Source organism: Triticum urartu, chromosome 5, assembly GCF_003073215.2.
Source record: "Triticum urartu cultivar G1812 chromosome 5, Tu2.1, whole genome shotgun sequence".
Classification (NCBI taxonomy): Eukaryota; Viridiplantae; Streptophyta; class Magnoliopsida; order Poales; family Poaceae; genus Triticum; species Triticum urartu.
The window spans coordinates 415,882,534-415,900,477 of NC_053026.1; positions in this window are offsets into that span (position 1 = coordinate 415,882,534).

Sequence of the window (17,944 nt, forward strand, 5' to 3'; positions counted from 1 at the left end):
GTGGTGGGCCCCTCCCTCCCCCCAATCTACAATCAACAGCTCACATGTTTCACATTACGTTAATTACGTAACTGGGATTACGTAGGTGTAGCATTACTCGTCCTAAAAAACCCAACTAAGCCAACCCCCCAGCATATCACGCGGGAAAAGACCCGGCCGCGCCGTTTTAGTCGGGATTACCGGATTACTAGTAGTAGTATCGATGGATCGCGCGAAGCAACAATTTTTTTTGAGGGGCCGAAGCACCTAGTTTAAAAGGAAAAAAGCCGGTACACTCACAACACTCCTGTCGCGGTCGCATTGCACCCCACACACGTTCGGTCCTGCACACGGCTCACGCAAACGGAACGCGCTTCGGCTTGCCTCTTCACTGACACGTGGGACTGCACTTGGAGAAACCGACCATGCGCCAAACTCCCCCCGCCCACGCGCGAAAATCCTCCCCCCCCCCACACCCAAAAATTCCCCCCAAATCCGATTCAACCGCCCTTCGGCCAACTAGCCAATAATATTCCCCAAACCCCCCTCCCCCTGTCCCCCTCCACTCCATTCGCTTCGCCAAAGCCGCCCTCCCCGCCGCGCCGATACGTCGGCGCCGCGGTTCGGCGATCCTCTCGCTCCCACATTACGCTCTCTTAGATTGTCGTCCTCTAGCCGCACCGCCACCTCTGGCTACGTTCTTGTAGAGGCGCACGGCGGTCAGCGCCGCCACCGCTGGCGACGTTCGTGTGGAGACACACGGCGGTCAGCTTCTCCCACTGTACGCGTATTCTAGACTGAGGCCCCGTTCATGTCGGTGTAGCGCTGAAGCTGATAGACGCTATTAATCTCACTGTTTGCCGAAGTAGTTTACTGTCAATATGCTCTGCTTAAGAAGCTTCCTTGCCCTGTTCTGCACTCAATCTGCTTAGCTGAGATGGCATGCCAAGGCCGATTAGTTGCTAAAATATCCTGCCATATATTTATTGTGACGTAGATTGCCATGGTCTAGTAGCCAATCTGTTAGCTGAAATAGCTCTACACCATTTTATACTCGATCTTTGTTGCTGCGATGGCCTTCGGTAGTTCGATGGCTGTGTGCTCGGCCTCATTGACTGCTGAAACAGCCTGCCATAATTTGGCACTCAAATCTGTTTGCTAAATTAGCTTTACATATATTTCGTTACTTAGATCTGCTCGTCCAAATATCTTGCCATAGCTTTAGACATCGACCTAGGTATTTTTTTCTGGACTTCATAAAAAAGCATATATGTTTTTCCTGTAATATCTACTAGAAGAACTAATTTGTATGTCTAACAGATGGACAGGACTTGGATAACTTCTGCTCGAAGATTCTCCGCTGCATATGTTGAGGGGGTTGAAAACTTCATGAACTTTATCAGAGCTGAGTACGGTGGTCCGAAATCAGATGTGCTCTGCCCGTGTAGCAGTTGTATGAATTCAGTTACAAGACCCCAGTCAACTGTGCAAAATCATCTACACTTGTATGGGATGTCGGTCACATATACTAGGTGGGTTCATCATGGTGAAGCTGTGAACGTCAATGTTATTGACTACATGGAAGCAGCAGATCACCATCTTGATCTGCCTGATGCTCAGGTGGAAGAGGAGGAGGAGGTGGTGGTGGCGGAGCCAGTGAGTTTGACCAACATTGAAACAATGCTACGAAATGCTCGTGCATTCCATGAACTTTCACCTGCAGAAGAAAAACGGTGGGCCCGCATGTTGGAACAATGCAACGTTGCTGTCACCCCAAGAAATAAGCTGTCAGTATTCTCAGCTATGGTCACCTTTCTTCAGGTGAAGACATGTGAGCGGATGACCAACAAATCATTCGATGCGATGTTGGCTGCTTTCCGCGAATCTTTCCCAGATGCGTCTGAGCTGCCACACACCTACAGTAAAATGAAGAATTTCCTTCGTGCAGTTGGAATTGGATATGATATGATCCATGTTTGTAAGAATAATTGTGTTCTGTTCCGGAAGGATTATGCCAACTTAAGTGAATGCCCGAAATGCAAATCATCAAGATGGAAGGATGGCGATGCTGTGAAGAGGACTCCTCATAATGTTCTGAGACATTTTCCAATTACACCAAGATTGCAGAGGTTGTTTCATGATGCTGAAACAAGAGAGGATGTACTGTGGCATTCTAGGAACCAGGAGTACAGAGATCAGAATGTAATGAGCCATCCATCTCATGGTAGTGAGTGGAAAAGCTTCAATGATAAACACAAAGAGTTTTCTGCTGACCCGAGAAACATTAGACTTGGCTTAGCTTCAGATGGATTTAATCCATTTGGCCACCAGAGTGCCGCATATAGCATGTGGCTAGTGCTTGTTATCCCTTACAACATGCCTCCAAATGTCTGCACCAAAGAATCAAACTACATGATGGCCTTGCTCATCCTAGGTCCAAAAAGTCCTGGAAAGAATTTTGATTTGTTCATGGAGCCTCTTGTGGAGGAACTTCAACAGCTATGGAAGGGTGTTCTCACTCAAGACCTATATAGCAGCCCACCAGCTGATTTCTTTCTGCGTGCTGTTATAATTTGGTGCATCCATGATTATCCGGCTTTGGGCACTATGTTAGGGCGAACGACACATGGTTACAATGCATGTGTTCGCTGTGACAGGAATCCGCTGTCCTACGCAATACTTAGCAAGATCTGTTACATTGGACACCGCCGTTCCTTGCCAAGGACAAGCCACATCCTAGAAAATACCGAAGACATGTGTTCAATGCAAAGCATTAAAACCGTAATGCGCCAAAGAGGCTCACCGCCAATGAGTTGTAAGTGGAATTAGAGAAGGTCAGGCATATTACACCAGGAAACCATCCTGGTAATGGTAGCGGGAAAAGGAAGCGTGGCAGGGTAGAAGAGAGATTATTGTTTACCCGCAGGTCCACTTTGTAGGACTTGGAGTATTGGAAAGATTTGGATCTGCGGCATAATCTTGATGTGATGCACATCGAGAAAAATATATGTGACAGCATTATCGGCACACTTCTTAATATTGAAGGCAAGACGAAAGATACCTTAAAATCTAGGATTGATTTGACACACCTGGGTATCAGAAAGGATTTGCAGGTGCAAGATGAAGGTAAACCACGGGATATGGCACTAGCTGTGTACGTCTTGGACAAGGTAAAAAGAAAATAATTATGCGAGGTCCTGTCACGTGTGAGATTCCCACATGGATTTGCTTCCAACCCTGAAAGGAGAGTGAGTGCAGATGGAAACAAGGTACAAGGGTTGAAAACTCATGACTGCCACATCCTACTTCAAAGGGTTTTACCTGTTATCCTTAGAGGATTGGGCCGCCCTGACTTATACAGAGCAGTTGCAGAGTTGGGACAATTCTTTAGGGAACTCTGCAGTAGGAATATCAGGATAGATGCTTTGGAGCGTCTTAGAGACAAGATACAAACTATCCTATGCGACCTTGAGAAGATATATCCTCCAGCCTTCTTTGATGTGATGGTGCATTTGGCTGTTCATCTACCTGATGAGGCACTACTTACAGGTCCAGTACAGTATGGCTGGATGTACCCTATTGAAAGGCGGCTAGGCACTTTCAAGGGCTATGTTAGGAACAGAGTTAGACCCGAGGGTTCCATTGCAGAGGCCTACATTGCTACAGAAGCGTTGACATTCTGCTCAAAATACATTGAAACAGCTAATCAGCTTAGCAAAGAGGTGGGTGAAGACAATCCCGGGCTCAATGTTTTCGATTATTCTGTTCGAGTTACAGGGAAGAGTGGACAAGAGGACAAACCTAAAGATTTGGACAAAATGGTTTGGTATGTGTTGAATAACTGTCCTGAGATACTACCTTATATCAAGTAAGTGCAGTACTGTAGCTTATACATCATACTCTACTAAACTTGCAGCACATTCTTATATATTTAGATGTTTGACGCGATCACTATGTTGTGCAACATCTACAAAGAGGAGTTACTGCCGCAAAATCCAAGAAACATTGACAAACTGGTTATGGCAGGATTTGCGAAATGGTTCAAGAACCATGTAAGCTTTTGAAGTGCACTGTCAGTTTTTTAATATATTGAGTACATAAGATGATCAGCTTGTCTATTTTCTAACCATAGGTTAAGAAGATGCGGGAGGATGGGCATGCAATTGATGATGCCCTTTAATCACTAGCAATGGGTCCTGATACTCGGGTAAGACATTATGAATCTTGCGTTGTTGGAGATGTGTGCTACAACACCCTTGCACGAGACGAAGGCAGGAAGACACAAAACAGTGCCATCATGAGCACGGATACGTATGACAAAGAGACAACTGAAATTTATGCTAACATAACATACATTGTTCAGTTGCAGTATATCTCCAGTTTCGAGGATCATCGGTGTGTGGTTCTGTTGTGCTGTCGTTGGTATAACCTGTTTTCCAGGATCACAAAACCCAGAGCTGATGATTATTTCAAATCCATCAATGTCAAGGTGGCGTACCAGACCAACGAGCCTTTTATTTTGGCAAATCAAGCAACACATATATTTTTCTTGGAAGACATATTTGCACGTAACGATGACTGGAGAGTATTGCAAAGGTTTGAGCAGAGGAATTTGTTTAATGAAGTTGCACAACAAGACGATGCTTACACTGCTCCTGATGTACAAGATAACGCAGATGTTCCTAATATCTTTGAGAACCATCACGTCAATGACGCCGATGAAAAGATTGCCTGTCATGTTGTGGACATACAAGAGTTGATCAAGAAGAAGCCAACATTCGAGGACGTTGAGGACGAAGAAGAATATGACACCGTGGGGAATTATGATTCAGACTGATACACATGGCGAAGATGTTGATGCTGCTGCTGCGGATGATGATTACATTGCTTTTGTCGTATTTGCCTGTCAGAAGACGTTTTTTATCTACTATGTGAAATTGTGTTTGCTATGACAACTGAAACCTGATGAACATGTTGTTTAGTATTTTGCTGTGAGAACATCACATGTTATGTATGCTGATTTGTGTTTGGTGATTGTATGACAACTAAAACATGATGACATTGTTGTTTAGTTGTACTCATATTTGGCTGTGAAACTTGAATTTGATGACATAGTTTGTTGTTTGACTGCAATTTGCTCGACGTCTTCGAATGAGAACAAAGCTGACCCGACAGGGCCTCTGCTATTTATTTATTTATATGAGCAAAAGGGGATACTCCCTGATTTCCGTTAATAGAAATCATTAGATGTTCACAACACTATGCCCAGCCTGCTACACAGGTTTCATTCATTACAAGTTTCAGTAAAGTGCTCATGTCGTAGCCACTGAATACATCACGAGTGCTACATACACTGCAAATAAAGAGAGAATCATGCTACAGAGCACATCGATTTTGCCCATTATCTTCACAAGCTCTTTCATCTCCTCATTGTTGTCAAGGCCGTTCAGCGGCTGTTGCTTGGCCATGATCAGAGGAACTGCATCTTTAACCTTCTGCTCTGCATCTTCCTCTTCTGCCATTCCTTCAGTTACTTGTCCAACACCCCAACCTGCTGGTATTAGGATTCCTCGGCTAACCAAATAATCAGCGTAGTTGCATTCCCCCACATCAGCAACTTCCCAGAAATACAAATCACACGAATCTTCCTTTTTCTGCACGAATCAAATTGGTAGATCATCAACCAAACTATTAAAAAAGTCAGCAACTGAAAGCAGCAGAACAACACTTAAACATATTATTACCCCATGATTCGGGCATTTGTAGAAGACTCGGCCAGGGTTGCAGATTGTGGTTGAGACGCGACAGATGACTGCGTGATTTGCAGCAGTGACACCACACCAACGGCAGCGGGTTGCGATGAGCAATCGGCTGCGGTGCGCGTGCCGGCGAGGGTGTGATGAGACCCACAGGCGATGGTATGGGTGGCGACTTGGCGCATATCTGGTTGTTGCCTGCTGAAGTGCAGGTGGACGAGCAGCCAGCGGACATGGTTGCTGCGGCCAGAGCTTCTGATGCTAGGAAGAGTAAGTAGAGAAGAGGAGAAGCGAACGTTGGATATGTCAGTTTCATTACTTGCAGAGTAGCATAGCACCATATATAGTCATAGTCTAGGTTTGGATTCGAACCAGCTATAGGAGCACGTCTTTCTTTTTTCTAAAACTCGGCAACGTCTCTTTACTGGTACACTAGCTTGTTCTGTACGCCTTCCCAAGTCTTTGATTTTCTTTCCCTTTTTTGCAAGGAAGGAAGGAGGACAAAATTGAGAGTTCCTGGGACTCGAACCCAAGACCTCTCGGTTGAAAACCAAGGGTGCTAGTCACTTATGTGGCGAACGTTCCCTGTGAGGAGGACGGCAGACGAACGTATTTTCCTTGCAGTTTTCTTCCTATATATAAAAAAGTATGCTACTTGGTGTCCACTTAGTCAACAAACGATTGTGCCAACCTTGACTGTTGGATTGACATTCAACGTCTGTCGCGTTTCTTCAGTCTCTTCTTCCTCGAGCCGCCAAAGCCAAACCAGCGTCGGCGGGACCGCCTGCTCCCGCCTCCCACGACTGGTTGTTATCTTCCCCGGCTCCTGTTCGTTCCCGTCCGAGGCCTCACCATCGTCCTCCGCCTTGGTTCGCTCGCCGCGGCGCCGCCGTCCGGTGTTGTCAACATGGTCAACAACCTAGAGGAATAAGGAGATGACTGTACGTGGTGAGGATGACAGTAGGGACCCAATAGCGCGCGCAGTAATTTTGTTTTTCGGGACGGAGAAGGGTATCAACTGGGTTGTGCGGGACCCTGGCCCATCTAGCCCAGGCTTTTATTTCATATGTTTAGCACATGACCAGCCCAGTTTGTTTTTTTCCTTTCTGAACATGGCTAGCCAGCTATTTTGTTTTTTTGCAGAATAACCAACGTAGGCCTACTTGCTTTTCTACGCCCTGCTGGGCCGGAAATCTTTCAAGATGAGGAGGGATGCATTTTGCCCAGAAAATGGGCTATAAGTAATAAGAAATGGGTTATAAGTAATAATAAATGGGCTGTAAAATGAAAAAATACAGTAAACAGACAACTAGTTCCAAAATACTATTTTCTTTCGGATTTTGATATTTTAAATTTCATTGTTTTTGTGCGGGTAAAATTTCATTGAATTTAAATTAAGGTATATTTAGATTTAAAATTAATTTGAATCTGGCTAGAAATTTCGGGTTGTATGCTGTTTGGGACAGATTTGGAGGATGACTTGTGGGTCTACTAGGTTGACGTGTACTTTGGCTTTGTCAACTTAGTCCATAAACGATTCTAGCAGCAGTGACCGTTGGATGTTAATCCAACGGCTGTGCTGCTTCTTCAATATCTGATCTTCTTGCTCCAGCCGCCCAAACCAGCTCCAGTGGGACTGCCTGCTCCCGCCTCCCGTGGCCGGCTGTGCTGCCGCACAGGCCGCACCGCCCCACCCTACTTCATTGCTGGCCAGGCCGTTCCTCTACTCACCCACACCTCCTGTTATTTTCCGGCGATGGCAGCCGGACCAGTAAACCCTCGTACTCCCCACCGCGTGGGCAACCATTGCCGAGTCTTCCCCGGCTCCGTGTCGTTCCCTTCCTAGGCCTCGCCGTCGTCCATCGCCATGGTGCTCTCGGCGCGGCCTTATCAACTTGGTCAACGAACGACATCCATCGGCCGTGGACTGTTCGCGCAAAATAATGATTCCTCCACCTGACAGCTGGGACCCACCGGAAGGGCCTCTGTATTTCACGAAAAAAACGTTCCCCCCGCTGACATGTCGAACCCACCAGCTATATCTTCGCACGCAAGGAAGTGCCTCCTTATTACGCACAAAAAAATGAATACCCCCTGCTAGCTGGGACCCACCATAGTGGGAGGATGACTTGTGGGCCAATTAAGTTGACGGGGACGGAGGGCTTTGTCAACTTAGTCAATATGAACGATTCTAGCTCCAGTGACCGTACGATGTCCATCCAACGGCCGTAGTGCTTCTTCAACCTCTGGTCTTCTTGCTCCAGCCGCCTAAAGCAGCGCCGGTCGTGCCGCATGCTCCTGCCTCCCGTGGCCGGCTGTGCTGCCGCGGAGGCCTCACTGCCCCTACTATTCCCACCGCTGGCCAGGCCCTACAGCGACGGCAGCCTCACACCGCAGCCGAACCAGTGAACCCTCGTACTCCTCTCCGCGCAGGCTTCCACTGCCGCGTCTTGCCCGGCTCCGCGTCATCCGCTTCCTAGGCCTCGCCGTCGTCCACCACCGTGCTGCTCTCCGCGCGGCGTGGTCAACGTGGTCAAGGAACGACTTCCATCAGAAGAGTACTGTACGTGGAGAGGCTGACAGCTAGGTCCATGGCCACAGCCCAGTTTTTTTGTGATTTGCCAAGTAAGTCGCTTTGTCAGGCCTGTTGGGCTGCAAATCTTTCAAGACGAGGAGAGCTTTCATTCGCCTGGCCGAGAAAATGGCCCATCAGTAATGAGAAATGGGTTGTACATTTTTAAAACACATCAAACCGGCAATTAGTTTCAAATATCTTTTTTTTCATTTCAAGATTTTAAATTACATTAATTTTTATGCGTGGAGAATTTGTTGGATTTTATATTGATATACATTTATTTTTAAAATCAGTTTGAATGTGAGTCGAAATTTCGGGATTAAAAACAGTTTGGACCGCACCGAAATATGCAAAATTTCGTATAATTTTTTAACCGTGGCCACAATATGGGCTGTAATGCTAACAAAAAGAATATGGGATTCAAAAAAAACCTTAAGAATTAGCAAATGGGCTGAAAATTATTAGAAATAATGGCAGATGGGTTGTATGCTGTTTTCCACAGATTTGAGGCTTTCCTAAAAAGGTTGACGCACAAGCAGTGACTGTTGGATGTCCATCCAACGGCCGTCGTGCTTCTTCAATCTCTGCTCTTCCTGCTCCAGCCGCTCAAACAGGCGCCGGCGGGACTGCCTGCTCCCTCCTCCCCGTGGCCGGCTCTGCTGCCGCGCAGGCCTCACCGCCCCACCGTACTCCCATCGCTGGCCTAGCCATCCCTCTACTCACCCACACCTGCTGTTATTCTCCGGCGACGGTAGACGAACCAGTAAAACCTCATACAGTCGTACTCCCCTCTGCGTGGGAAACAACTGCCGAGTCTTCCCTGCCTCCGTGTCGTTCCCTTCCTAGGCCTCGCCGTCGTCCACCGCCCTGGTGCTCTCGGCGCGGCCTGGTCAACGTGGTCAATGACCGACATGCATCTGAAGTGGACTGTATGTGGAGAGGCCGACAGCTGGGTCCACGGCCGCACGCAAGGAAATGCCTCCTTATTACGCACAGAATAATGATTCCTCCACCTGACATCAGGGACCCACCGAAAGGGCCTCTGTATTTCGCAAAAAAAAGTTACCGCCGCTGACAGCTCGGACCCACCAGCTATATCTTCGCACGCAAAGAAGTGCCTCCTTATTACGCACAAAAAAAAATGAATACTCCCCCTGTTAGCTGGGACCCAGTATAGTGGCAAGCTGACTTGTGAGCCTACTAAGTTGACGGGGACGGAGGGCTTTGTCAACTTAGTCAATATGCACGATTCTTGCTCTAGTGACCGTATGATGTCCATCCAACGGCCATAGTGCTTCTTCAACCTCTGGTCTTCTTGCTCCAGCCGCCCAAACCAGCGCCGGTCGTGCCTCGTGCTCCTGCCTCCCGTGGTCGGCTATGATGCGGCGTAGGCCTCACCGCCCCCTACTACTCCTACCGTTGGCCAGGCCATCCCTCTACTCACCCACACCCCCTGTTACTCTGCGGCGACGGCAACCTCACACCGCAGCGAACTAGTGAACCCTCGTACTCCTCTACGCGTGGGCATCCACTGCCGCGTCTTCCTCGGCTCCGCGTCGTCCCTTTCCTAGGCCTCGCCGTCGTTCACCGCCCTGGTGCTCTCGGCGCGGCGTGGTCAACGTGGTCAAGGAACGGCTTCCATCGGACATGGACTGTACGTGGAGAGGCTGACAGCTGGGTCCACGGCCGCAACAAGGAAGTGCCTCCTTATTACGTGCAAAATAATTATTCCTCCCCCTGACAGCGGGGACCCACCGGACGGGCCACCGTATTTCGCGAAAAAAACATTTGCCCCTGACTGCTGGGACCCACTAGCTATATCTTCGCATGCAAGGAAGTGCCTGACAGTCGGGACCCACCTGGTCGAAGCGTACGTAGCGTTGTCATTCTGGTCGCGAACGTGTACGTACATATATACTGGTCGATGTAGAGGCGCGCACGTGTCATAGTAGAGGCGCGCACGTAGCATGTACATGTACGTACAGCGGCCAGGGTGCAAGAAAGAAAATACGGCCACGTATGTGTACATACGGGCGGGGTCTCGAACGCCTACTCGCGCATACGTACAGCCAGGGCTCGTGTACATGGCTGGGTCGGAACGAAGAAACAGCATCGTCATCATGTTCATGGGGAGGCAACGTAATGTGTGGTCGTGTTCATCGGGAGGGCTTGGACGGAACAGGCAATGGAAACGAGGCCTGGCATACTGCAGAACGGAGGAAACGGCCTTGTGTTCGACCGGCCACGTTCGAAACGGGATCCTGTTCATCGGGAGGGGTCTGGCGTACCGCAAAACGGAGGAAACGGACCTCCTACGGTCGAAACGGGGGTCCTGTTGATCGGGAGGGGTGTGGCGTACCGCAAAACGGACGAAACGGACTTGTGTTGGAGCGCTACGGTCGAAACGGGGGTCCTTTTCATCGGGAGGGGTGTGGCGTACCGCAAAACGGGACTCCACGGGATATTGTTCATCTCCACCGCCGACCTCCTCCAGCCTCCACGGGCTCCTGTTCATCCAGCCTCCACCGCGCGCTACTCCACCGGCTACTGTTCAACCACCCCTCCACCGTCTACTGTTCATCCAGCCCTCCACACCACGGGGTCCTGTTCAACCACCCCTCCACGGGCACCCCTCCACCGTCTACTGTTCATCCAGCCCTCCACACCACGGGCTCCTGTTCAACCACCCCTCCACGGGCACCCCTCCACCGTCTACTGTTCATCCAACCCTCCACACCACGGGGTCCTGTTCATCCACCCCTCCACGGGCACCCCTCCACCGTCTACTGTTCATCCAGCCCTCCACCACACCACGGGGTCCTGTTCATCCAGAGGCAACGCCACCGCTCACTGTTCATCCAACCCCTCCCCCCCCGCAATGCTCACTGTTCATCCCAGAGGCAGCATCGATCGGCTTCAGTTAGCAGCGATCGATCGCTCGGGTTCAGTAACGTGTAGCCTGCAGTGCAATCGCTCGGGTTCAGTTATAGCCCAACGCCTCACTCAGGTTCAGTTAGAGCCAATGCCTCGCACACACGCGCGTACGTGTACGAGAGAAACGCGCATCGCTCGGCCCCCGACCTCCCACCATAACCGGGAACCCCCCAAAATTTTCCTCGCCCTCGCTTCTACTAGGGTTTTTTCCGTCATGGACGGCCCAAAGAATGTCATGCAGCTGCGTCTCCGGCCCGCCCAGGACGAAAAGCCCATTTTATGTCATGATTTTTTGTCATAGAAGTAGGAGCCCACCACATCTATGATGATACCGGGTTTCGTCACAATTATCGTCATAGAAGTGTCATATGTATGATGGAAATTTTTTTCGTTCGGCCCAAAATGTCATGGATGTGTCTTTTTTTTGTAGTGGGGAGAGGAAAACGAGAGGCAAATGGCAAATATTGTAATGCGAGAGATAAGGGATTGTGATGGGTACTTGATATGTTGACTTTTGCGTAGACTTCCCCGGCAACGGCGCCAGAAATCTTCCTGCTACCTCTTGAGCACTGCGTTGGATTTCCTTGAAGAGGAAAGGGTGATGCAGCAGAGTAGAGTAAGTATTTCCCTCAGTTTTTGAGAACCAAGGTATCAATCCAGTAGGAGGCTACGCGCGAGTCCCTCGTACCTACACAAAACAAATAGCTCCTCGCAACCAACGCGATTAGGGGTTGTCAATTCCTTCACGGTCACTTACGAGAGTGAGATCTGATAGATATGATAGATAATATTTTTGGTATTTTTGATATAAAGATGCAAAGTAAAATAAAAAACAAAGTAAAAAATCAAAGCAATAATAAAGTGTTGGGAGATTAATATGATGAGAATAGACCCGGGGGCCATAGATTTCACTAGTGGCTTCTCTCAAGAGCATAAGTATTTTACGGTGGGTGAACGAATTACTATTGAGCAATTGACAGAATTGAGCATAGTTATGAGAGTATCTAGGTATGATCATGCATATAGGCATCACGTCCGAGACAAGTAGACCGACTCCTGCCTGCGTCTACTACTATTACTCCACTCATCGACCGCTATCCAGCATGCATCTAGAGTATTAAGTTCAAGAAAACAGAGTAACGCCTTAAGCAAGATGACATGATATAGAGGGAATTCATGCAATATGATAAAAACCCCATCTTGTTATCCTCGATGGCAACAATACAATACGTGCCTTGCTGCCCCTACTGTAACTGGGAAAGGACACCACAAGATTGAACCCAAAGCTAAGCACTTCTCCCATTGCAAGAAAAACCAATCTAGTAGGCCAAACCAAACTGATAATTCGAAGAGACTTGCAAAGATAACCAATCATACATAAAAGAATTCAGAGAAGATTCAAATATTGTTCATAGATAATCTTGATCATAAACCCACAATTCATCGGTCTCAACAAACACACCGCAAAAACAAAGATTACATCGACTAGATCTCCACGAGAGAGGGGGAGAACATTTTATTGAGATCCAAAAAGAGAGAAGAAGTCATCTAGCTACTAACTATGGACCCGAAGGTCTGAGGTAAACTACTCACACTTCATCGGAGGGGCTATGGTGATGATGTAGAAGCCCTCCGTGGTGGATTCCCCTTCCGGCGGAGCTCCGGAACAGGCCCCAAGATGGGATCTCATGGGTACAGAAGGTTGCAGCGGTGGAATTAGGTTTTTGGCTCCGTATCTGATCGTTTGGGGGTACGTAGGTATATATAGGAGGAAGGAGTACGTCGGTGGAGCAAAGGGGGGCCCACGAGGCAGGGGGCGCGCCCCCACCCTCGTGGCCGCCTCCTTTCTTTCTTGACGTGGGGTCCAAGTCTCCTGGATCATATTCGGTGAGAAAATCACGTTCCCGAAGGTTTCATTCCGTTTGGACTCCGTTTGATATTCCGTTTCTTCGGAACACTGAAATAGGCAAAAAACAACAATTCTGGGCTGGGCCTCCGGTTAATAGGTTAGTCCCAAAATTAATATAAAAGTGGAAAATAAAGCCCAATATGATCCAAAACAGTAGATAATATAGCATGGAGCAATCAGAAATTATAGATACGTTGGAGACGTATCAATCAACTCTTGTAATACTCATATTCATCAAGATCAATCAAGCAGGAAGTAGGGTATTACCTCCATAGAGAGGGCCCGGACCTGGGTAAACATCGTGTCTCGCGTCTCCTGTTACCATCGATCCTAGACGCACAGTTCGGGACCCCCTACCCGAGATCCGCCGGTTTTGACATCGACATTGGTGCTTTCATTGAGAATTCCACTGTGCCGTCGATGAAAGGTTCGATGGACCCTTCGATCGTCAGTAATGACGTTGTCCAGGGAGAAACCTTCCTCCCCGGACAGATCTTCGTATTCGACAGCTTCGTACTACGGGCCAACTCGCTCGGCCACCTGGAGCAGATCGATAGCTACGCCCCTGGCCATCAGGTCAGATTCGGAAGCTTGAACTACGTCGTGGACATCCGTGGCGACTTGATCTTCAACGGATTCGAAACCACGACCACCGCTCCCCTTCGCCCCGATGAACATGGCCTAAACCTTTCATCGGGCCCCATCCAGGGGATAGCTCTTGCAACAACTCCGGCCTTAGATCTGGAGCAGATCGAGTCGTCCGAAGATGGAAGCTCAACCCCGTCGCGGAGGCTGCTGATCCCACAGCGTTGGAGCCGCACACAAATTTTACTCCATATGACATCTGCATCAACGGAGCCCCGGACTTGTTTCTGGTGACAAGTTCTGAACCCTGCGAGTCCGCGGATACCGAACTCAATCGGTTATCGATCTTCAAGTTTAGCGCCGCAGACATCTTCCAACACTCGCCTATGGGCGACGTTCTAAACTCACTAAAAACCTATCCCTGGCAGATGACTCGCCGCCGAACTATGTTTGGTTCGAACTTGCGGCGGATGATGGAGAATTTTGCTTCCCACCCGCCACCCACTTCATAGCCACTGTCGAAGACCCAACCAACACGCTTGACCCTGGCTCCGAAGACATCGACAGTATGGACAACGATGAGGGGCAAGGCCAGAGCTCACTACCCGCTAGACGCGGGCTGGCCACTTCATGGTACGAGGTGTGTATGGTAGACACCCAACGACGCTCTCGACGATGACAAGGCAGACCCAGTCGAGGATAAACCCCTTGGTACACAGTCCGAACACCAGCGCGTCCTACGCCGCCCTAAGTCACGTCGCTCAAGAGAAAACAATACCAGCAACGGAGAAGATAACACTCTGGACAGTGAAGACCCTGTTGAGGTAGGATTCGAACAGGAGGAACAGGAAGGCGGGCAAGATAGCCATGATGAACAGGCCACATATGGAGATTCAGAGGATAGCAATTATCTCCCACTCTCCGAGGAAGAGGAGATCCTCGGCAACGAGGATTTTATCGTGCCCAAGGAACCTCTCGAGTAGGAGTGCTTTAAATGCTGGCTCATAGCCACTGCAAGGAGCCTAAGGAAGAAGCAGCTGCAGCTTCAAGCGAGCCAAGATTTGCTCAATGATAGATGGACCGAGGTCTTGGCCACCGAAGAATACGGCCTTAGCGGCCCAGACGAAAGCCACCCCAAGAGTAGGTGGCTTCCTCAATACGATGGCAGGGCATTGGAGCCCACACCACCATCGAATAATGCGGCAGGCCGACCACAGTTCGGTCCGGATAAAGCAGCAGCCCAAGCAGAACACCATACCAACCCATCCGGTTGCCAAACAAGAACAATATAGCTCGGGGGAATACTCATGACATCCAACAAGACCTGGAGGGTAGAACAGCACACACAAAACCGATATACAGATCGCGGGGACATGCCCCTACCGGTGATGATGGTTACCTATTCAGACACAACAGAGCCGACCACGCCCGGTCCGAACACCGTAAATGGAGTCCGCCGGAGGTGCTTCATAGTGTGGCCAACATAGAGGAGCCATACACCCTCTCTGCTTCACTGATGAGGTAATGGATCATGAATTTCTAGACGGGTTTAAACCCATTAAGATCGAGTCATACGATGGAACAACAGATTCCGCGGTATGGATTGAGGATTACCTCCTCCATATTCACATGGCTCGCGGGGACGAACTTCATGCCATTAAATACCTGCCTCTTAAGCTCAAAGGGCCAGCTCGATACTGGCTAAACAGTTTGCCAGACAATTCTATTGGCAACTGGGAAGATTTGGAAGATGCCTTTCGAGACAACTTCCAAGGAACATATGTCCGGCCGCTAGATGCCAATGACTTGAGTCATATTGTCCAGGAGCCCAACGAGTCAGCCAGGGAGCTCTGGACTAGGTTCTTAGTCAAAAAGAACCAAATTGTCGACTGTCTGGACGCGGAATCCCTCGCGGCCTTCAAACATAGCGTCCGGGATGAATGGCTAGCGCGTCACCTCGGCCAGGAAGGACCCAAATCCATGACAGCCCTTACCGCTCTAATGACTCACTTGTGCACGGGAGAAGACAACTAGGTCGCTCATAAAAGCAACAACGCTAGCGACCCAGGCACTTCCGAAATCCGAGACGGCAACGGTAAGCCACGACGAACCAAACACAACAGTCGCAATAATACTGAAAGATTACGCGACACAGCGGTCATCGCCGGATTCCACAATCCAAAACTCGGTCAACGGAAGAAGCCACCAAAGGCAGACAAGGATGGGCCATCCAGCCTCGACAGGATATTGGACCGACCTTGTCAGATTCACGGTCATCCTGATATGCCAGCTAATCATACCAACAGAAACCGTTGGGTCCTCAAGCAGGCAGGCAAGCTTAACGCCGATCACAAGGGGAGGAGGCCACCAGGCGATAAAGATGACGGAGCGGCTCGCCAGCCGAACACCAGGGGCCACAAACTATTTCCCTCGGAAGTTTGATCACTCCTGGAACAGAAATAGCAGTTCAGTTTCCGCCACCCACCCAACATACTGGCAAGATTTACACCACGCGTACATCACTACGCACTCAAGATACCATGGGCATCGGCGGAAGCACAATACGGACAACCCTGCAAGCATTCCCGTAATGTTTTTATCTGTTTTTCTTATTTTTCTGTATCATCTCTTAAGAACAGATGACCAACATGACAGCATCTACAACGGACTCATCGGAGTTCGGAGGGGGTACTTCCGTTAAGGATTCCCCTCCCTGAGGACGGGCGGCGCAGACATGCGACAGGAGGTCCAAAATAACTTTTTGTAGACCGCACTCTTTATTCTGAGCCTGTACTATGCCCTTTTTCCTCTGTTCCCGACCCTGAGCACGTTAAATAGCCGGGTTTGTGGTTTATTATATATATATACATAAATTCATCATTGGCATATATCTCTGCTCCCAGTAAACCTCGTCCGAACTAATCTTTCATACTCTTTCAACAATGAGTACGGCCTCAACGGCTGCTTTACAGATGCACCTCAGCATACCCTGCCAGGGGCTCGGTATGGGAACGAATGAGTTGCCAGCAAAAGTCCGAACAGCTCTATATCGTACTTCGGCGTCGCAAGTTTGGCCTTATATGCATCAACTCCGAATCATTGTCTTGGGTCAATAGTTGGGTTGCCCGGCTCCTGTGCTTGCTACCCTACGTTCCGCTCTATCGGCTAGGATAGTAAAGGGAGAACTACTGTGATTGTGCCCTGGTCTAAACCGGATGAGCACCGCAGTAGAGAAAGCCGAAAACTGACTGTCATGATGCGGCGAGAGCTGGTCAACCACTTGACGACTTCTTGGAATCCTTAGCGATTCTCCATGTCACATGAGGGATCTTTTTCAGATCAAATATGTAAGGCACTATACGCCACATACATACGAGGGGCTATGTCGTAGTCCCACCATAAAACTCCTATGACTAAGTGGAAGTGTTAACGCCTTATAGTCCGATTGCCTGGTTCGCTGCATTATCACCTCCTTCACGGATCAAGACGTTGGATAAAGAGTGATTAAATGCTTTTCCGAACACCCCCGTACTTCCTACGAGGGGGCTGAAGCCGATGACTGGAAAACTTTTAGATTATATTAAAACGGCCGCACAGGAGGAATTCAAGCTTTTGAGCAAAAATATAAAATAGATCCTCTATCAGGCGGGCGGCTTCCAGGACGTCTTCAAAATAATGCTCCGGCTCACTACGGCCCTTGCCCTTGGGCGGACTCTTCGCCGCAACATCGATGACCTTCATCTTCCCCCAGAACGTCTTGACTCGGGCAAAGGCCATCCGTGCACCTTCAACGCACGCCGACCGCTTCGCAGCATCGATACGCGGCACCGCATCAACAAGACGCCGCACCAGGCCAAAGTAGCTCTTTGGAACAGGCTCATTCGGCCACAACCGGATTATGACGTTCTTCATGGCGTCGCCGGATATCCTCTGAAGCTCGGCCCATTGGGACATTTGTTCATTTAACAACAGAGGGCGCTTTGATGCGCCAAATTGCGACCAGAAAAGCTTCTCCATTGCATACCCCTCTTGTGCTTGGTAAAATTGCGCCGCATCGGAAGAACTCTTCGGCAAGTCCAAAAATTCAGCCGGAGAACTCCAGACCTGGTTCAACTGAGCATAGTCCGGATCGCCAAACTTGGCTTGAAGCAAAAAGGGCTTATCGTCCGCTATTACCTTAGCCTGCCGAATCTCTTCCCGAGCTGC